The sequence below is a fragment of the Mastomys coucha genome, unplaced genomic scaffold, assembly GCF_008632895.1.
Source record: "Mastomys coucha isolate ucsf_1 unplaced genomic scaffold, UCSF_Mcou_1 pScaffold6, whole genome shotgun sequence".
Classification (NCBI taxonomy): Eukaryota; Metazoa; Chordata; class Mammalia; order Rodentia; family Muridae; genus Mastomys; species Mastomys coucha.
In genome coordinates, this window is record NW_022196912.1 from 90249397 (window position 1) to 90259326 (window position 9930).

A 9930-nucleotide genomic window follows, 5' to 3' on the forward strand; every position below is an offset into this window, starting at 1 on the left:
ATGATAATGGACTGAACCTCTGAACCTGTAAGCCAGCCCCAATTAAATGTTGTCCTTATAAGAGCTGTATTGGTCATGGTGTCTGTTTACATAATTAAAAGCCTAACTAAGACAAGTCCCAACTGACTAAACTACTCCCTGTGCTTGCCTGCCTTAGTAGCAGAGAGTAAATATTTTAACCCTTGAGAGCTATATGGGATCTTGGTGTCTCATGAGTATTTTAATGCAGCCTTCATACAAACACAATGGACACAACAAGCGAATAGATGGGCTTGCCTGTGTTCCAACAAACCTTTATTAGTGCACTAAAGTTTAAACACCATATACTCCTCACTCCTATCTTAGTCTAGTCAGCTGCTGCAACCAAGTACTTTCAACTGACTAGTTTACAAGTAACAAAAATGCACTACTCATAGTCTGGAAGGCAGAAAGCCTGAGATAAAGGCAGAGGCTGACTCGGTGTGCAGGGAGCATCAATTCCTCATACACAGTACACATGTGGCCTTGCATGGCAGAGGGGCAGCCTGGGCCTCTTTCCTAAGGACACTGATTCTACTTGGGAGGGCCCTACACACATGGTCTAAGCACTTCCCAAAGGCACTGTCTAAAACTACCACTCTGAGAACACAGATAGGAAAACCACAGCTGCAGACTTCGAAGTGATCTCCCATTATTTAACAATGAAAAAAAAATGCCACTTTATTTCACCAATCATTTGAAAATAAGCAGCAGGCCCTGTTTAGCCTGTGGGTCAAGACCAACTATAAAAATGGCAACCTGCATCAGATATTCTTTTTGGTAAAAGAGCAATGCAAATGTATGCCTTTCACTGAGGTGATTTAGCCACAGTGGATAGTATAATTAGAATAATTTTCCGATTATATTAGAGGTAGCATCCATGATTGCTCCTGGGAATGTTGCCAAAGGAGATTTGGAGGTAGAATTCTAAGAGAAGTCACCAGCCACATCCAATCCAGACCTACCTAGATGGTCCTGGGAAGGTCCTGTGCCTCGCCACGTGCCTTCGGGTGGCTTATCACACCCCCGAGCCATGCCTTCAGCATGTTTACTATAAATGTAGATCTTCAAAACCCTTGCATGTAGCCATGCGTTCGCTCCATTTCTCAAGCATTCTGGCATGGTTCAGAGGGTCACACAAGCCAAAGCAGCTTTGCCTTGGCATGTGTGCACTCCCCTAACACTGGTGCACTGCAGTATGATCCCTAATGGGATGCCTTGAGGAAGTGAAGCCTTTGGATGGAGCTTATGCCTGAGGGCAGAAGGCAATGAACAGAATCAACACTCCCATAAGAAAGGACCCAGAGAGAGCTGGCTGCTCTCCTTTGCATGCTAGGATAGAGAGCTGGCTGCTCTGCTTTGCATGCTGGGAGACAGCAAGATCCAGTGGTTCCCTGCCTAATCTGTCTGTACCTTCTGCTTCTAAAACAGAAAAATAAAGAAATTCACCTATGTTGTTTAAAAGCTACCCAGAGCCAGATGTGGTGGTAGGTGCCTGTAACAACAGTATCTGGGAGGCAAAGGCAAGGGGATCTTGAGTTCTAGCCCAACCTGGGTGCTAAGTAGTGATACTCTATCTCAAGAAACAAACAAGAAAAGAAGAAAAGAAGAACAGAAGCTGAGTGTAACCCCAGGCTTTTCCACCATATACCAGTTCTCACATAATGACTCAGGGGCTTACTATTTATGAATAATTGTCTAGGCCAAAGGCTAAGCTTGTTCTGTGACTAGTCCATAACTTATATTAGCTCATTTGCACTATTCTATGTCCACCACATGGCTAGTTACCTCTCCTCAGTTTCATACATCTGACTTCCTGAGTCCCACCTGGTTTTCGGCCCTTTCCTATAAGCCATTGGCTTTTTATTGGCAGATGTTGCTTCCACACAGTACAATAGAGATTATCTCTTCACCAACCAAGTTCACTGCCTAATCTCTCTGCACCTTCATCTATGACCTCCCAACATCTAGAACATAAAAATAAAGAAATTCAGCTATGCCTGTAATCCCAGCACTGGAGGGCAGAAGAATCCTCAGTTTGAGACCCTCCTGGGGATATTGAGCAAGACCCTTTCATTCGAAGGGAGAGGGGACTGAAAGGGAGGGAAGAAAAAGTTTAAAAGAAAAGAAAGGGAAAGAAAAGAAAAAAGAAAGGAAAGGAAGAGGAGAGGAGAGGAGAGGAGAGGAGAGGAGAGAAGAGAGAAGAGAAGAGAAGAGAAGAGAAGAGAAGAGAAGAGAAGAGAAGAGAAGAGAAGAGAAGAGAAGAGAAGAGAAGAGAAGAGCAAGGCTATGCAGAGCACAGGTTGTGGTGTTTTAGGCAGCACGGGTTAAGATAGTGCTTATGGTGTCTTTCACAGTCCAGTTTGGCTTCCCATCGGCACAGTGATAACTGATCTGCAAGGTCACTGGAAAACACAGGAAACTGCCAAGAGGTGAGGCCAGAGCAGCTCGAGGTTCCTCCTTCCAGAGCTATCTTTACTTTCAAACTGGTATCGAACCCTGCCAGGCACTTCACAGCTAAGTGAAAAGCCACTTTTGATTTCTTCTGGCTTTACTTTATTTTTATTCTGTGTATGTGCATGATGTGTATACCTGCATGTGTGCATATTGCACATTCACATATGTGAGTATGTGTACACTCGTGACATAGTGTACATGTGAAAGACAAAGAACAACATGTAATCCCAGTTCACATCTGCAACTGGGCTAAGACAAGGTCTCCTTCTTCGCCGCTGTGTACACCAGGCTGGCTGGAGTTCAGCATCTGGGACTCTCTTGTCTCCATCTCCCATCTCACCATAGGAACCCTGGGATTACAGATGCCGTCTACTGCTCTTAGCTCCTCCTACCTCTGGACACAAGTTCAGGTTCTCACATTTGCACAGTACTACTTTACTGACCAGGTTATCACTTCAGCCCATGTTCTGTTTGACTTTAAAGACATCTCTTAAGAGCAAGCATGAGTACACATTTTACCAATGTATTCTGGTTTTAATGCAAAGAGAGTCATGAGGAAACCCAAGATTAGAAGCAATGGACCATGGTCAGAGGTTTTAGAGGTCATGTGTGTTTTCCCTTTTGAGTCACTAATATTTCTTAAAACTTTTCAAAAGCATGCCCCACTTGTTTTCTTTTTAGGTGTACATAACGCTATAAATCTTTCAATGCCACTGAACATCAAACCAACACTGTGATGAAAAGTCTCATCATCACATTGAATACAAATAAAATAAAATAATCTTTTGACAAAAGAGATAATATGGGCCAGGGAGATGGCTCAGCAGGTACAAAACACTTGCAACCAAAGGCTAATGACCTGAGTTCAATACCTGGAACTCACACGACAGAAAGAGAGAGCCAGCCTCTCAATACTGCTCTCTGATGTCCACACGTACACCAGGGCACCCATGTGTATATGCATACATACGTAGATCATATACACACAGTAATAATCACTAAACATAAAGAGGCACTACAAGACTATTACAGTCCGTCAGTAGTGTCTGTAATGCCACAGACTGCTGTATTGGCTGAGAGCAACACACAGAGTCAAACACCTGTACTTGAATTCCAGCCCTTCAGCTAGTAGTGTGAATAGCCCTTTGTGCATTCCATAAGCTTCCTTACAGTGAGAATTCTGGAATTTGGGGTTTTTTAAAAGCACAGAAATATAGTGTGTTTTTGTCTTAATCCCAGGTGTGGGGATATCTGCAGCAGCTGACTATAATTGGCCTCATGCTCTAGCAGAAGTGTGGTTTTGCCAGTTGTAGATACTTTCTGTGATTGTGTGACATTTGGAATTCTGGAAAGTTTTCAGAGGGTGTGTAGGTAGTTGTTGGTTGTTCAGAGGGATTGGTTGTGGTTTGTTGGTAGCTATATCAAAGAATAAACAAAAGCAAAGAAATTAATTTGGGGATTATCCTAATTCCTCTCTCTTCTCCACCCTTGTTTCTCTCCTATCTAGTGTTTTGGGGTGAAACTGGTCTGGGGGCAGAGATAAGGGGTGGGGAACAAAAGAACCCACAAAGTATCAGAGACCAGCTACACTTCCCCGTGACTGTTTCCTCATTATGAAAAAGAATGCACTACTGCATTGTCTCACAAGAAGTAACGTGGTGAAGATGATGCCATGTGTCTCGATCTGAGTTCTCCCAAGAGCAGAGTTTGAGTCTGGACTTGGGTTCAGGTAGCTGGTTCAGGCAGGAGATCAAGGGAGGCAGGGAGAAATACCACACCAACGACTTTTGAACAATACCTTGTTTGAGCCAGTAAATACTCTGGGTCACAGTGGCTCAGCTGCTCAAAGCAATTTCTGAGAAAGCTTGTAGAATGTCCCTTGAAATTGTATCTTCTGACGCGGGAAGCCAAAGTGTTTGTCCACTCCTAGCAATTTTAGCTCCCCCATTTAACAATGGACTTTGTGGTGTCTACGTACCTTCCGTAGCTTCCTAGGAACCTCTAAGACAGAAAAACTGAGACACGTCCTAGAAAGTGGTTAGTGACAGTAAGATTGGAGCCTTCCACTATGGCTATACAAGAAAACAAAGTAGAGATGGGCATTCTGGCATGGATTCCAGTTATCTGAACTGGTGTATCAAGCCCTGAGCACAGAATGTGAGGAAAGGCAGCCAATTAATACATTTAGTAGTAATAGTATTAGAATCAACACTATAGTATGAGCTAGGCAAATTCCACTCATCTGCTAGGTCTTGAGTAGCATTGACCCATACTCAGATGCACACTGCAAAAAAAGTGTGCCTGTGAAGAAAAGCACAAGATCCCATAATTATGGTGCAGGATTCTATGTTCCTGCAGAGCGCCATAACACAAATATTGAACAGGCAGGCTGGAATTTTTTTAATGATGTTTTTATTTATTCTTTGAGAATTTTATACAATGTATTTTGATCATATTCATTCCCTTCTTCCAGCTCCCCACAGATCCTCCCCATCTCCCTGCCTATCCAACTTAGAGGTAGATAGATAGGTAGGGAGATAGATAGATAGATAGATAGATAGATAGATAGATAGATAGATAGATATAGATAGATAGATAGATAGATAGATAGATAGATAGATAGATAGATAGATAGATAGATAGACAGATTCTTTTTTAAGCCCATTGAGCCAGCTTATACTGGTCAACTACTATTGGGCATGAGACCTTCCCCAGTGTGTGGTCAATATGCCAAGTATCACACCACTGAAGAAAACAGACTTTCCTTCTCCCAGCAGCAATTGTGTGCCAATAAGACTTGAAGAAGTACAACGCTAATAGATCTGCTAACATGGAAAGGAGGAGTCTTGCTGGGTCTCACCCATAAACAAAGAACTACAAGCAACCAAGGACTTCTGAGATTGGAAGAAGTAGTCTTTCCAGGGGGGATGAGTCCCCTAATTGGCTATCCAGCACAAAATGGTCATCTCTGAAATCAAATACATACAAGTAACACTAATCAGACCAAGCAGGATCTTTTAACACACACACACACACACACACACACACACACATCAACTAAAGAAAAAGAGGCCATGATTTTGAGAGGGACAAAGGTGGAGGAGGTACATGGGATGAGAGGGGGGAAGAAAAGAGGGGCAAACAATATAATTATATTTTAATATTAAAATGTACTTTTTAAAGTTTAAATTCATTAACACAGAAACTCATAACTGGTTTGCACCGAATAAGAGACTTTGGAGTGTTCAGCCATAACTGGAATGTCTATATCATATCTTTCTTCTCAAGGCCTTGAGGGAAAGGATATGCTGTAGGTAGATATCAGGTTGTGGAAGAGGGGCTAGAAAGATTGTGAGAGCAGAATTGGAGGGTAACTCCAAGCAAACAGTATCTTCCAGACACTACAACACTGATCACAGAGACAGTGATAGCATACACAAGACTGCACAGATCCGAACTAGACAAAGTCCTAGCATGGAGGAAGGGGACAAGGCACAAAGTCCTACTCCTCGCTCAGGCTGAATCTTTGATGTACATTACATTCATATTCATATGTTGCCATGTGATCCTTGAGACAGACAAGATGAATAGTGTCTCCGTCAGAGTTTCTATTCCTGCACAAACATCATGACCAAGAAGCAAGTTGGGGAGGAAAGGGTTTATTCAGCTTACACTTCCACATTGTTATTCATCACCAAAGGAAGTCAGGACTGGAACTCAAGCAAGTCAGGAAGCAGGAGTTGATGCAGAGGCCATGGAGGGATGTTTTTTTCTAGCTTGGTTCCCCTGGCTTGCTCAGCTTGCTTTCTTATAAAACCCAGGACTACCAGCCCAGGGATGGTACCACACTCAATGGGCCTTCCCACCTTTGATCACTAATTGAGAAAATGCCTTAGAGCTGGATCTCATGGAGGCATTTCCTCAAGGGAGGCTCCTTTCTCTGTAATAACTCTAGTAGCTTCTATCAAGTTGATACACAAAACCAGCCAGTACAAATAGAGAAGATTAATAATAGCCCTTAGAGCTAAGGAAATGGCTCCATTGGTAAGAGCACACACTATCCAAACATGAGGACCTGAGTTCAAATCCTAACACCCATGTAAAATGTCAGACTTGGTTAAGCATGTTTATAACCTTATCACTGGCGATTTGGGGATAGACAGGAGTATTGTTTAAGATAGCTGGCTGCCAGCCCAGTTCCAGAGTTAGTGGGAGACCCTATCTTTGAGGACTAAAGTAGAGAATGATAGGGCAGACACACAGCATCTTCCTTCAGCCTTTGGATGAGTATGGTACACACACATACACATGCACATATGTTGCACACATATACAGCATGCACTCACATACAAAGAGTGAACCTTGGATTTCCATAGCGCTTAAGCAACTGTGAGAGATAATGAGTTCTGGAAAGTAGAAAAGTACAATCTTACCAAGGAAGCAGGAGGCAGCAGGAGAGGGTGGTGTCATGGAAACCAGAGGAGAGGGGAGTCTGTAAGAGGGAGTATTCAACACTGTCAAATGCTGCCGAGAACAACAGAAAAACAACTTGAAAAATGTTCGTTAAACACATTTTAAAGATGCAATTAACAGGATATGGATTCCAGGAATTTTTTAAATGTAATTTAAAATTATCTGGAAACTAGAAATAACCATAGTGATGTATAAAATTCAAGGCACTAATACAGTTCAATATGATATTGTACTGAATGCCTATTATGCCCAGAGCATCTCAGAGACAGTAGAGCATCGAATAAAGCTAATAGTTATGATAACTCGGGCTCTTTCCTTATGTTTTGTGTTTTGAGAAGTGAGGTTATGATCTGAGTCTGGCATGTTATAGAAGTATCCACACTTCACCTCCATCTCCGTGTGTTACCTAATCACAAGCATTCCTAAATCGCCTTTCACCACCAAACAACGGAAACGTTGCAATGTAGTCTAGTTATTGGGATGCCCGCTGGCCTTTCCAAACACGGGCTCAAATATCCTGTTCAGTCTAGGACTTGACAGTCTCTTATGACACCAGAAGCCATGCTTGCCTCCTTACAGAATAAGCAGTCTGTTTTTAGCTCTGAGGTTGGAACCCAATGGCCACTAGGTGGAGAAAGACACCAGTGACCCCTGCAACAAAGACAAGAAGATCTTATTACTAACAATTCTCTAATGGATTCAGTGGTGAGTACAAGGCATGTCTATGAGTGGCGACGGCAGCTACTCCGTACACGGGAGTCACTCCTCGTTTCCCTGGAATCTAGGCATCTCCTTTCCAATCTTCTGGTCAGTATAACCTCAGCGCTTGAGCTAATGGGTCCTCCGGCATGTCTCAGAGCCTTCCGTCTCTCAAACAGCCCCAGGAAACACAGCCTGGGCTACATCCAAGCTATAGAGATTGTGCCCTTTCATCTCTTCTACTCACTGTACCATCTTCAGATACCACCCTGAGCTCAAAAACTGTAAAGGACCAAGTTAGTCCTATCGCCCATAAGTAGCTGTGTGTTTACTTGGGGCCTCAGGACCGAAGGGTCTTCAGAATCTAACGGAATAAAACTCTAAGGGTGAAATTTGAGAACAAGAGTCAACACATTCCCAGCATGTCCTGAGACTTCATCATTCATGCAGATAATAAAGAGAAATCTGTTCCTCCAGCCAGAAAGTGCTTCCATTCAAGGAAACTAAAGCCCTCGACTTCCTCATCTCCCGGCTTCCAGCCAGAGCACGCTCTGGCACTCCGCTTTGCTCCTCCTCGGACATCGTGTGTCTCCTAGTTTTAATACTCACATTAAACAAAGTGATAAACTTCTACCTCCTCATTCCTTGTCTAAAGATTCAGGAGCACCCAGATATGTGAATTATTTATTGGAAAGTATCTTCCCACTTTCTGACTCATCCACATTGGCAGAAAGGAAAACTGAGAACAGTTGTAATTGCGTTTTATAAACACAATAAATACTTCCCTATAGAATATTCCAGCATATCTTCTTCATTTTGATATGTATAAAAAGATGAAAGTATAATTATGAACTATGGGATGAGGAATGGGAAACACGGAGGCTAATGAGAGAATAAATGAAGTAAAGTCTAGATGGAAATACTGAGTGGGTCTGTTTAGTGGCAAGCCCTGCTGTTCTACCCCTCCCCAGAGCTTCCTTTCTAACCTTGCAAGGGAGGTGCAGGTTTTAGTTGCTTCTCCGTTCATCTCCAGTGGGTGGTTCTCCTGATATTTTCAATTCTGTGAGGATCCAAGCGTGAGTTAAAATGGTGTCCAGCATCCAGCCCACACAGGACTAGGGCCGCTCATGGAGGCAGATGCGGGAAGTTTGACTGAGCGAATCCCCACTCCACCACTGCGGCTGTGAGAAGCTGCAGGACCCTGCTCCGGAGGTGGGGAGGCACAATCTGAAGTTCTTGTGGAACTGCCAGAGTTGGGCTTGTGGGTCCCCGGACCACACGGAGGCCAGGAATGGCTAGTTCTAGCTCTTCGACACTCGAGGAGGAGAGCTCTGGCTGGTTCCCTCGGGGAGGAGAGTGTTCTGGGCTTGGTAGGCAGCTTGGCTTGGTGGAGACCATGGCTGAGAATGCAGAGAGGCCTCCTGGGAGACATTAGAGGAAGACCTACTCCATTGTTCCCCACAGTGGGTCTGATGAGAGGAGGCAGTCCATGGTTTTAAGGCACTTATTGTCATGGGGGAAGAGTTGTGATGAGTGAAACCTTACCCGACTTTCTCAGGGAGGGCCTGAGGTTAAATACCTTTGCAGGGAGAAGTGTCTGGGAAGAGGAGCTAAGAGGGTAGTAGAGGCAGACAAAGGCAGAGAGATGGAGAGAGTAGAAAAGTAGAGGCTGGCCATGGCCATGTGGAAAGAGGGGGGAAGGGAATGTGGAGAGAGGGGGAGCAAGAGGACAAGAGAGAGAGGCAAGAGTAAGAGAGGGAGGAGGGGGCAAGCAGCCCCTTTTATAATGGGACAGGCCTACCTGGCTGTTGCCAGGTAACTGTAGGGAGGAGCATACCTGGCTATTGCCAGGTAACTGTGGGGGTGGAGTCCAGACAGAATACCAGGAGCTTGGAGCATTGTCCTACATGACTGATGGCCACAGATTTATAGAGAGCTGAGGCCTCGTGTCAGGAGCCTAGTGTCTGGGAGCATGGCAAACGCCTTCTGTCCCTTGCAGGAAGACCTGCTGGGTCTCTGGGGTTTAAACCTAGCTCTATCAGAAAACAGGCTGCCTTTCACGATCCCACATGCAAGTAGGTCCAAAGGGAAACAACTCATTTTGATTATTCTAAGAAGTCATCCTAAATAACTTGGTGTCTGGAGAAGAAATCGTCTACTTAGCTATTATTTTGACTTCACAAAAGCTTCATGGCACATAAAGGATTTAGAGTGGAGATGTTAGGCATAACCTAATCCCTGCCCTTTGGCCACAGGACGAGGCACTAAAGCCTGGAAAAGCAG

The 9930-nt window shown here is 44.0% G+C and overlaps 1 long non-coding RNA gene across 1 annotated transcript in view; it reads right to left on the minus strand.

Moving 5' to 3' along the window:
- Positions 1-9323, minus strand: part of LOC116080680 — a 12168-nt gene extending 2845 nt beyond the window's left edge. Inside the window, exons 1-3 of the long non-coding RNA XR_004114534.1 lie at positions 9193-9323; positions 8634-8707; positions 6909-6967 (exon numbers count right to left, since the gene is read on the minus strand). This is a non-coding gene — a long non-coding RNA (uncharacterized LOC116080680). The remainder of the gene's footprint in view (positions 1-6908; positions 6968-8633; positions 8708-9192) is intronic.
- Between the last annotated feature and the right edge of the window lie 607 nt (positions 9324-9930).